Source organism: Dipodomys merriami, unplaced genomic scaffold (genome assembly GCF_024711535.1).
Source record: "Dipodomys merriami isolate MVZ:Mamm:240054 unplaced genomic scaffold, mDipMer1.0.p SCAF_47, whole genome shotgun sequence".
NCBI classification, from domain to species: domain Eukaryota; kingdom Metazoa; phylum Chordata; class Mammalia; order Rodentia; family Heteromyidae; genus Dipodomys; species Dipodomys merriami.
This window is the reverse complement of record NW_027206035.1, coordinates 415,520-427,675: the sequence shown is the minus strand read 5'-3', so window position 1 is coordinate 427,675 and position 12,156 is coordinate 415,520. Positions and strand designations below refer to the sequence as shown.

General features: G+C 42.2%; 1 pseudogene; it reads right to left on the bottom strand.

The window, feature by feature from the left end:
* Window positions 1-2,086: 2,086 nt before the first annotated feature.
* The window catches only part of LOC138808706 (tubulin beta-2 chain-like), a 40,903-nt pseudogene continuing 30,833 nt past the window's right edge, over window positions 2,087-12,156 (bottom strand).

Sequence of the window (12,156 nt, the reverse complement as noted above, 5' to 3'; positions counted from 1 at the left end):
GGATTCAGGTGGACCTGTTGCAACAATGAAAAGTACAAATTGTCATGTCAAAAACGAGCTTTACAATGTCGGTGGGGGGTAGATGGGGAAGGATTGGGTGGGCGGGGAGGGGGGGAGGCTGGGAAGGGAGGTGAAGGTTAAACAAGGAGGAGGCTGCAATGCTTGGTAAGAAATGTATTCATTATCTTGCCCATGTAATTGTAACCCCTCTGTACAGTATGTTCACAAATAAAATAAAATTTAAAAAATATTCTTAGTCAAATACTGGTAGATATGCTAGGTGGGACCTCCATCACAGCTTGGCCTCAATCCTTAACCCACTGAGGAGTGAGAGTGCTTTGGCCAGACCTGCCTTCAGTTCTGACCCAGCAGCCTTATTGGGTTTGGGGATCATCCAACCTGATCAGTTCCAGTACTAGAGACCCAGGAATGTCAATTTGCTGGCCAACACCTACTCCCTAGGACTTCCACATTAGAAGCTAATTGCACTTTGATATGCCTTGGGGCAAGGACAGAAAACATCTTGCTTCTAGTCACAGATCACCCCCTGGGGAAGTTTACTTTCTAATGAGTGAGATCAGCTTGGCTTAAAGATCTATACCCCACTCATCTCCACCCTACTCCAACCTCAGGCCTGGTAGAGGAAAGCTTAGGGAAATTACTATTTCCCAACTTTACTAGAAGCAAGGAACTTGCACCTCACCCAGTAGTATCTTTTCCTTAGAGCTTTCTAAAAGTTGCTAAATTCCCATAGGTCCTGTTTCTGAATAAAAAGGGGCTTACAGGTTATTGGTGGCCATGGAGGAATGCCTGGCACAGACAACATACCTGAAGCCTCACTGCAAGAAGAGTGAAAGATTCTGGCAAAAAGAACCCTTGACTGATGTGGCCTCCTGTGAAAACAGAAATGTTCGACCTCTTCCTGGCCATTGTAGGTTCTAAGCAATTGAGATTTCCATCTTACTCATGTAAAGTAACCATACCCAATAGTCTAGCTCCATGCATCCCTTTTGTCCTTACAACTCCCCCCTGGGCCTCAGATAGCTTTGAATGCTGGAAAAGTGAGTATGAGAATGGGTCATTGGGCCATGTCTCCCCTTCTCTCCTTCACTTGGAAGGACAGAATCAAGCAGTTCTTGATACACTATGGGGCTGGTCAGCTTTTCACTCCCTCAAAGAGCTAGACTCACTTCTGTCCTTAATGTTGCCAGATGCCTTGAGAAACTACCCTGGCAACCAAGATCTTGCACTCATCCTGTGAATTCTGCTTCACTGTAAACTGAACTGTAAGCACAGGGATCGGGGTTCCTGCTACAATTTCTGGAGAATGTGACTGCAATCCCTCTGATGGGGCATGAGACAAGAACCTATCATTGTGTGAAGGAGAAGTAGATCTCTAATGGCCAGTATTCATAACTGCCTTTTGTGGTTCCATTCCCAAAGAGGAATGTGTAATGGGTGGCAGGTATAGCCAGTCCTGTGTCAGAATAAAGGAGGAAGAGGCCCTGCTACCTCAGTGCCCAGACAAGCCTTGAACGTCAATCCTGTCAGTACTCCAAACATCAAATTGGTACTAGGAAAATTGTAACATTTAGTTTTCGTTTTCTTTCTCTTCAAACTGCTTTTTTGCTACTGGCATGCTATTGAGAGATTGCTAACTTTAGAACTGGGCCAGGGAAAATAAAAAATATTGGCATTTGTCATACTCCTCTTCAAAATAGCAGGAATACCATGAATTTGAAACTCCTCTTGAGCACCAGTCCTATATTGCTAAGATTAAATCCTGCTGGCCACCTTTATATTTCAAATACATTGAAAGAATAAAAGGGATTCTTAAGAAGAATAAGGACTAAGAGTATAAAATGTATACTTCTTTATTTATATAAATAAGGCTTTCATACAATTATATTTAAAAGAAATCTGTATTTTTACATTCACCACCAGTGAGTTTCTGACAGGAAAGGCTGTGCATAATGATACACAGCAAGGATCCCACTCCAGGACAACAGGAGCTCAGGAAAGCACCATTAATTTGAGAAGTAGGCAGGCTCTGACACTCCTGTTGCACTGCTAGCAATGGGAAGTCTTAAACTAGTTCCTCCACCAAGTCTTCTTCAAATTCCCCCTGTTCATCAGCAGTGTCATCTTGGCACTGCTGGTACTTGGACACCAGGTCATTGATATTGCTCTCAGCTTCAGTGAACTCCATCTCATCTATGCCCTCACCTATGTACCAGTGCAAGAATGCATTGCACTGGAACATGCCACTGAACTGCTCTGAGATGCACTTGAGGGGATCCTAGATGACTATGTTGTTGCCGATGAAGGTGGCCGACATCGTGAGTCCATGTGGGGGTGGGGTGGGGGGGAAGGGAAGGGGGGATGTCACACACAGCCGTCTTCACATTGTTGGGGATCCAGTCTCCAACGTAGCTGCTGTTCTTGTTCTGCACGTTGAGCATCTGTTCATCCACCTCTTCATGGACATGCAGCCTCGGAAGATGGCAGCCGCTGTCAGGTAGCAGCCACGGCGGAGATCACAGGTGACCATCAAGTTCTTAGGGTCAAATATCTGCTGGGTGAAGCTCGCGCACTGAGAGAGCATGGTACTGCTGGCTGGCACGGCTGGCCAGGGGCACAAAGCCAGGCATGAAGAAGTGCAGGCGGGAAAGAGCACCATATTCAAGGCCAGCTTGTGCAGGTCTGCATTCATCTGGCCAGGGAAGCACAGGCAGATGGTAACCCCGCTGTTGGTGCCTGACACCAGGTGGTTCAGGTCCCCATAGTTGGGCGTGGGCAGCTTCAAGTTACAGAAGCAGATGTTGTACAGGGCCTTGTTGTCGATGCAGAAAGTTTTATCTGCATTTTCCACCAGCTGGTGGACAGAGAAGATCGCGTTGTAGGGTTCCAGCACTGTGTTTGACACCTTCGGGGAGGGCATGACACTGAAGGTGTTCATGGTGTGGTTTGGGTACCCCTCTTGAATATTGTTGAGAATCAGGGTGCCCATGCTTGACCCGGTGCCACCTCCCAAAGAGTGGGCCAGCTAGAAACCCTGTAGACAGTCACACCTTTCTGACTTCCGCCTCACCACATCCAGTACCGGCTCCACCAGCTCAGCTTCCTCTGTGTAGTAGCCCTTGGTCCAGTTATTGGTTGCCCCGCTCTGGCCTATCAGACAGAAGCCATGATGGGACACACACTCCAAGAATATTTACTGTGCCATTTGCATTGTGAAGACAACAGGACTCTTCTGAGCCAACCTTTGCTTTTAATTTAGATAACTTTGGTGAAATAAAGGAAATGTTTTCATTGTATCTGGGACCCTACAAATCACCCAGGTTCTAAAGAAATAAAGACAATGTGGAGGAAGATACATTTTAACCCAAATCAACTACTTGTAGAAATGAAGAACAGAGCCTGCCTCAATACTGGAAATGTAATTAGTTTCACAGGAGGGACAGGAGCACATTGTGATCATAGGAAAGCTAAGCTGCAAGCACTTGTCTGCACCTTGCTCACACAGAGCTATGCTTTGATTTCTGGTGTCCTGAAGTAGTTCTCTGTTATTGCCGGGCCTTTGAAATGACCAGCAGTTCTGAAACCTTGTTGGAGGCTTTCCCTGATTGCTGATCTTTCCCTTCAGAGGCTTCTTTGTCATGGAGGGCTTGCAGAGTTGCACTGATCTGAGCTGTCTGAGTGGCCAGGGGCATGACTCCAGTGGACTGGAATAGGTGGGTTAGGTGAGGACAATATCTAGGTGTATAAAGGCTCAGCCCAGCACTGGAGTGCCTGGATGTTAGGACCCATAGACCATGATGACATACCAAATATGAAGTTGTCTGGCCTGAAGCTCTGGCCAAATGGTCCTGATCTCACTGAGTCTAAGGTTCCAGGCTCTAGGTCCACCATGATGGCCCGAGGAACATATTTTTTGCCTGTGGAGACAAGAGTTGACTTAGGCCTATAATTGACAAGAAACTTAGGGGCAGAGCTTATGATTCTGAGTGACTCTCAGCATTCATTACAGAAATTACAGCATTTGAGACATGGAAACAGAAAAGATTGGTTCAACCATTGAGGGATTTTTTGAAGAGGAGATTAGCAGTGGTTCTCTCACTTCAGCCCTCCCTTCTTTTCAGGCCTCCTGGTCACTTCCGCCTTTTGCACACCATCCCATCCCTGCCAATCCTCCAGGGCTAGTCAGTCTTTACTGATGCAGTCAATATAAGCTAGCTTATGTGGATTCAGAACAGGCAGAAGAAAGTAGAAATGCATTTGGAAGGTGGATGGAAAATGCCTCTCAACTGTGACTACCCTTTTTGCCCATTGGCCAATGAGACAGTCATGAGACAATCAAATTGCTTCAGCTTTCTTGTCATCAGAGGTGATTCAAACTTATCCATTCTCTTTCTTGACACTGTCTCTCAAATTACAGAGGAACAATATGGTAATCTTGCTTCACAAAAAAAAAAATGGAAAAGACAACATTGAAGGAAAAGCTCATTGCTTCATGATGAGTGTTGGGCTGTTAAGAGCCAGTTGTCATTGTTGGAGTTTTTTAAAGTTACTCACCCATAAATTCTTACAGGTGTCTTCCTTGCCAAGGTAATTCAAGTCATTGATTGATATTAGCCTTTAAAACTTCCATGGAGATGTTGAACATTTTTGTGATTACCATCTTGTTGTGAGATGAAATCCATTTCTGACTTAGTAAGGAATGGACTTGAGAATTCTGATAATTCTCTTAGAACTTCAATTCTGAAGGAAGCTAAATAAATCTTGATAGGATAAGAACAAATATATGTGAACTAATCCTTCCTCTTCATCCCTTTTCCTTCCCTAGTACTGTTAATTGGGCCACTGGCTCCTCTTCTCCAGTTCCAAATGCCTCAGGCCTTAACCCATTCCTTCTCCACCTCCTCGCATTTTTCTCGTCTCCATTCCTGCCAGTTTTCATCTTCAGGTTCACCTTTAATTCACCTGCTATTGTCTCTGCACATTCCAACACTGTAGATTCCATTATACACTATTTTCTTCTCATATACTTGTACTGTACTCTATAGTAAATCCACTGGCTACATAGCATGTACCTGTTATTAAGTATGATGTCATGTAGAGACACTTGAATGTGTGTGGCAGATTATTTGTAGGTTCTATACAAATACTATTTTATATAAAGAACTTGAGTGTGTGAAGATGTTGTTATTGGTGGGGGTCCTCGAGCCCATTCCATGAGGATATTGAGGGGTGATTGAATTTTAAGTAATGGTGCTGTTTTCATACTTCTTTAAATGAACTTATGAACTTATTAAAAGACTATTTTTTCAGCCCTTTGTTTATGGATCAAATCTATAATCCTAGCTAATCAGGAGGCTGAGATCTGAGGATCATGGTTCAGTGTTGGCTCAGAAGGGAAGGAATGTACTTGGAACTCTTATTTCCAATTAACCACACACACGCACACACACACACACACACACACACACACACACACACACACACACACACACACACACACGCACCACAACACAACACAAAGCTAGAAGAGAAGCTCTATCAATTGAGCCACTAGTAGACTTCCATGTGAACAGTGACCTGATTGAGCCTCACAGGTGTCTGCTGGACCAGACATCCATTAAAAGGGCTAAAGGATGCAGATATCTCATACAAGCTGTGTGACATCTCTGATTGGGTCTGGGATGGATATGGCCACAGACTGTCCTATGACCTTGAGAGTCATATAGCTCTCTCCTACAGACAATTAAACCCTGTACAAAGCATCCCAGTAAGTACCTTCCCTTAGGACCCCTCCTGTCTAGCAAGACATTTGATATTCTCTTCTTCAATAAATCATTGCTGTTTTATTCTTCCCTCTGCATCCATGAACTCATTTTTTGAGATCATAGAGACAAAAGATGTGATTCAGTTATTAGGTTTTCAGTATCAACATGATGGCCTGCTTCAAAACAGAACTTTTATCTGCTTCCTGGGCACCAAAGCTGGTGGATCCTGAATGCTTTTATCTTGAGCCCTTTTTGTGTTGCCACCAAACCTGTGCTAGAGTATCATCAGTGCCCAAGGGACACACCGGGAATGCGTTTGTTCCAATCACACATGGTATACCTAGGTGTTGAGTCTGCAAACATGATGGGTACTCACAGATGTGTGACTTAGTGATGTCAGCCACTCAGCACAAGGTTTCCCTGGACCAGAGTCTCATCCCCATGCCTTGAGTGGATGATAGGTGAAACCTTTGTTTCTCATACACAGATTATATCCTGGTTGTTCCTAGCAAATGAATTCCATAGACCCCAGGGGAAACAAGCTGAATCCTTCTTTTAGTCATTTCTTCCCTAACACTGACACATCTGCTCCTTGAAGACACCGTGGCCACATACCTCTCAGTAGAGGCTTTCCAAGACCCTACTCCATCATGTCACCCACCCACTTCAGATCTTTTAGCAGCCACTTTCCTCTAATAAACACTTCCCTCACGTCCAGCCTCCCCTATGAAAGTCTTCACTGTTGGGTTTTTATCCTAATGTAGAGGTCACATGCTTAACTATCAAGGTCATGGTTATTTGATATCTTTGGGGTCTACACACAGGACTGCTCAGGGCCATATTGATCCAATGTCTATGGCTCTGTTCACAAGACTGCTCAGTGCCATGGTGATGGGATGTATAGTGTCTGCATATGGGACTGCTCAGTACTATAGTGAATGATGCAGAATATCCATAGAAGGGCACCATTTTCCCATTGAGATTTTCAGCTTTCATTACTTGTGTATAGCTGGTATTCCACACAGCACTCTAAAATCTATGGGAATTTAGGAGAGAGCCTCTTTATCATGAGTTAGCAGAGAATGGAATAAAATAGAATACTCAGCTGTAGTGGTGGTGGCTCTAGCTGGTATTTCTTGATACTCAGCAGACTAAGATCTGAGGATCTAAGTTCAAGGCCAGTCCAGGCAAGAAAATTCAGTGAGATTCTTATCCCTAATTAACCACCAAAAATCCCAAAGTAGAACTATGACTGAAGTGGTAGAGCACTAATCTTCAGCAAAAAAAAATCCAAATCAATGTTTATGCATTAATTTAAGCCTTAGGACCAACACACACACACACACACACACACACACACACACACACACACACACACACACACACACACACACACAACCATTTGTCCAGCACTGGTGGCTCACACACCTGTAATCCTAGCTATTTAGGACGCTGAGGTCTGAACTTCAGAGTTTCAATCCAGCCTAGGCAGAAAAGTTTGAGACTTATCTCCAATTAACCACCAGAAAACCAGAAGTGGTCCTGTGGCTCAAAGTGCAAAAGCACTAGCCTTGAGGGACAGTGTCTAGGTCCTGAGTTCAAGCCTTTCGACTGACAAGAAAAATAAAATGTAACACCTGGATCAGGTCCTTTGTCTCCTTTGTTTGAGGAAAGAGTCTACAGACAAAAAGGAAGAGGTAAGACAGCATAACTTTATTGAAAGAAAAGACCATCAGAACCCTTGCTAGACAGGAGAGGCCCATGGGAGGGAAGGCACTAGTTGGTGTGGGTTATGTAGGTATTAATGAGGTGTCTTTAGGAATGAACTATATGTCTCTCATGACCATTGGACAGTCTGCAGGTCATATCACTCCCCAGGCCTAGTCAGAAGCTCCACAAAGCCAACCCAAGATCTTTATGCATTCTTTAGTCCTTCTGAGTAAGTTATAATTTTGCTACCTACCTCTGGGGTATAGTCACCTCATCACAGTGTTCATTGTTCCAGGGGCAATGGGCCATGATATGATGTCAAGGAGCCTGCACACAGGACTGCTCAAGGCCAAAGTAAAAGAGAACTTCCATGGGAGAGAGACTTTGCCTCCATTGCACAGACATGCTCTTTTTTTTTTTTTTTTTTGGTCCAGTTGTGGGGCCTGAACTCTCGGCCTGAGCACTGTCCCTCAGCTCTTCAGCTCAAGGCCAGTGCTCTACCACTTGAGCCACAGCGCCACTTCCGGATTTTTTCTTTTTGCTTATGTGGTGCTGAGGAATCGAACCCAGGGCCTCAGGCATGCAAGGCAAGCGCTCTACCACTGAGCCAACTTCCCAGCCCCTGAGCCAACTTCCCAGCACAGACATGCTCTTTTTATGTTCTGATAACTCTGGGCGGTTTTTCCATGTTTTCTCTTTTTTTTCTCCAATGCTTTAGATGGAAACCAGGACATCATGCATGTAAGGCAAGCACTTTCCCATTGCACTTATATTTCTTTCCTTGGATTTGTTTTTAAATGAGCAGTAGATTTCATCTTTGTGTATAGGAAAATAGTTATCAAATATCTCCATTTTAAAGGTTTCAGCTGATGAAGTAGCACAGTATTTTTTATAATCTAAAATAGAGATATTCTGCCTTGGATATGTCCAGAGGCCTCAGACATAAAAAGGCTTGGGATAACTGCTGTGCAATTGGAAAGGCCAGGCTGAAGCCTTTTCCTTTTGCCCCAGCTTGCTGTTGCACCAGTGCTCCTTTCACCAGAAATGCTCATTTTCTCCATTTCTGCTCTTTGACACTTAGCTAGAGGAGTCAGCTCCAGCCCTCTGAGAACTCTCTATGGGGGTGCGGAGTGGGGATTGCAGTATGGGAGAGGGCTTCTCTTCCCCCTCCATCTTTTGTGCTGGTCTTGGGCTTGATCTCAGGGACTGGCTCAGTCAGTTTTTCTGTTTGTTTATTTTTTCTTGCTTGTTTGATTTTTAGTCAAGAGTAGAACTTAGGCAACAGTTTCACTTCCAGATATTTGGGCTCCTAATTAGTGATGAGTCTCATGAACTTCCCTACACAGGCTGGCTTTGAACCTCATTCCTCAGATGTTTGCCTCATGAATAACGTGGATTATAAGCATGAGTCACAATCACCTGGCAGAGAGAAGGGTCTTCTTTCAGACATACCAACTACACAGTGACAAACATCAAGAGGGGTAGCCTCTTTGTTTCAGTTGACCCCATCTTTTTCCATCACATCCAGCGTCAGCCCTGTACCAGCTATGGAGAAGAGCTTGGTGCTTCTTCAGGCCTGATCTGAATTAATTCATTGATCATACTAATAATAAATAAAATATTTCATGAGTATGTTTGTCTTCTCACCAACAGGAACGGATCTAGAAATCAAGAATCATTTATACCTTAGCTTTCCAACTCCAGAATGTAGAAAATTACTCACGTTGCATATGCCTTTCTTTACTAAGTGAATTAAATCAGAACAGCCTTCACATGTGCTTCTGACCCAGTGGAGATGATAACAAGGTAGCAAGATGTTGGGCAGTCTTGTATAGAAATTGGGCAAGGACCATAAAAACAAACACATTTTGACTTTGAAAGGCTGGAACAAAATCTACAAAGCAACGGTCCCCATAAACAGGCAGGAGTAGCAATACTAATATCAGATAAAATAGACTTCAAATTAAAATTAGTTAGAAGAGATAAAGAAGGTCCCTACATACTAATGAAGGGATCTCTCCTTCAGGAGGATAGTACAATTGTAAATAGTTATTCGCCAAACAACGGAACACCCAAATTTATCCGAGAAACACTCCTTTCTCTCAAATCTCATATAGATCTAAAAACATTAATTGTTGGGGACTTTAACACACCACTATCGCCACTAGATAGATCAACTCAGCAAAAACTCAACATAGAAACCGCAGACCTAAACAGCTGCATAGATCAACTAGATTTAACAGGCATCTACTGAATATTTCACCTAGCAGCATCAGAATACACGTTTTTCTCAGCAACACATGGAACATTTTCCAAAATAGACCACATTTTAGGTCACAAAGCAAATTTGTCCAAATTCAGAAACATTGAAGTTATACCTTGCATTCTCTGAGACCACAAGGGAATAAAATTAGAACTCAACACCAAAAGCCACCAAAGAAAGTCCAGTAACATATGGAGGCTGAACAACACACTGTTGAACCACCAGTGGGTCATGGAAGAGATTAGAAACAAAATTTAATTGTTCATGATATTCAAAAAAAATGAGCACACAAACTACCAGCTTCTCTGGGACACAGCAAAGACAGTACTCAGAGGCAAGTTTATAGATCTGAGTTCCTACATCAACAAATTGGAGAGAGCTGAAACCAACAATTTAATGAGACAGCTGAGCCTCCTTGAAAAAGAGCAGCAAGATAATCCCAATCCAGTAGATGGAAAGAAATAAAGAAAGTTAAATCAGAAATAAATGAATTAGAATCCAAAAAAATCATAGAAAGAATCAACAAAACAAAGAGTTGGTTCTTCAAAAACATTAACAAAATTGAGAGACCCTTAGCAAATCTTATCAGAAAAAGAAGAGAACACACCTAAATAAATAAACTCAGAGATGAGAATGGTAACATCACCACCGAAACAACCAAGATTCAGAATATTATAAGGGAATATTTCTCAAAACTTTATGCTTATAAGTTTGAGAACTTGCCAAAAATGGACCTTTTCCTAGCAAATATCGACATGCAGAGACTAAACCAAGATGAGTTAAACCATCTTAACAGGCCCATATCAAGAATTGAAATAGTAATAGCAATCAGAGACCTCCTTTCTGCTGTTTTACAGCGGAATTCTACAAGGCCTTCAAAGCAGAAATCACACGAGTACTCATTCAACACTTCAATGAAATTAAAGAGAAAGTTCACTACCGAATTCATTCTATGAAGCTATAATAACCATCTTCCCAAATCCAGGCAGGGACTCATCAAAGAAAGAACTATAGACCCATATCTTTGATGAACACTGATGCCAAACTTCTCAACAAAATTTTGGCAAATCAGCTTCAACAATTCATCCAAAAACATCATACAGCACAATCAAACAGGATTCATTTCAGGGATGCAGTGCTGGTTCAATATACGCAAATCAATAAACATAATTCATCACATCAACAAGGGTAAGGACAAGAACCACATGATTATCTCAATAGATGCAGAAAAAACATTTGACAAGATCCACCACCTCTTTTGAAGGTTCTGGAAAAATTAGGAATCCATGGAACATTCCTCAATACAATAAAGGCTGTATAAGACAAACCTACAGCCAGTATTATACTCAATTGTGAAAAACTAAAGCCATTTACTCTAAACTCAGGAAAGAAACAAGGATGCTCACTCTCTCCTCTACTCTTCAATCTAGTATTAGAATGCTTAGTTACAGCAATAAGACAAGACCCAAACATAAAGTGGATCCAAATAGGGAAAATGAAGTAAAACTCTCCCTCTTTGAAGATGAGGTGATCTTGTATTTTAAGAATTCCATGGACTCTGCTCCCAAATTACTCATGGTTATTAAAAACTTTGGCAAAGTAGCAAGGTATAAAATTAATCCCCCAATATCAATGGCTTTTCTATATGCCAACAAGGGGAAAAGTGTGGCTAAAATCAGGAAAACAACTCCATTCAGAATAGCCCTACAAAAAATAAAATAATTACGAATTAACTTAACCAAACAAGTGAAGGACCTCTATGATGAAAACTTTAAAAACCTGAAAATGGAAATCGAAACAGAATTTAGAAAGTGACAAAAAACTCCCATGCTCCTGGATTGGAAAGATCAACATGGTGAAAATGGCAATACTTCCCAAGGCTATCTACAAATTCAGTTCTTCAAGGAAATAGAAGAGGCAATCTAAAAATTCATATGGAACAATAAAAGACCCAGAATAGCAAAAACGATCCTTAACAGAAAGAACACTGCTGGAGGAATATCAATACCAAATTTCAAACTCTACTATAAAGCCATAGTAATCAAAAAAGCTTGGTATTGGCACAAGAACAGACCTCAGGACCAATAGAATAGAATTGAAAACCCAGAAATGAACCTACAGACCTATAGCCATCTAATCTTTGATAAGGGAGCTAAAAAAAATAGAATGAAAGAAAGACAGCCTCTTCAGTAAATGGTGCTGGCAAAAATGGTTAACTAGTTGTAGAAAATTAAGCTAGATTGTTATCTATCTCCCTGCACCAGAATCAACTCCAAATGGATCAAATATCTCAGAGTCAAAGCAGACACTCTGAAAACTTTACAGGATGGGGTAGGAGAAACCGTAGGTCTCCTTGGCACAGGCCAAAATTTTCTTAATAGATACCCAGAAACACAA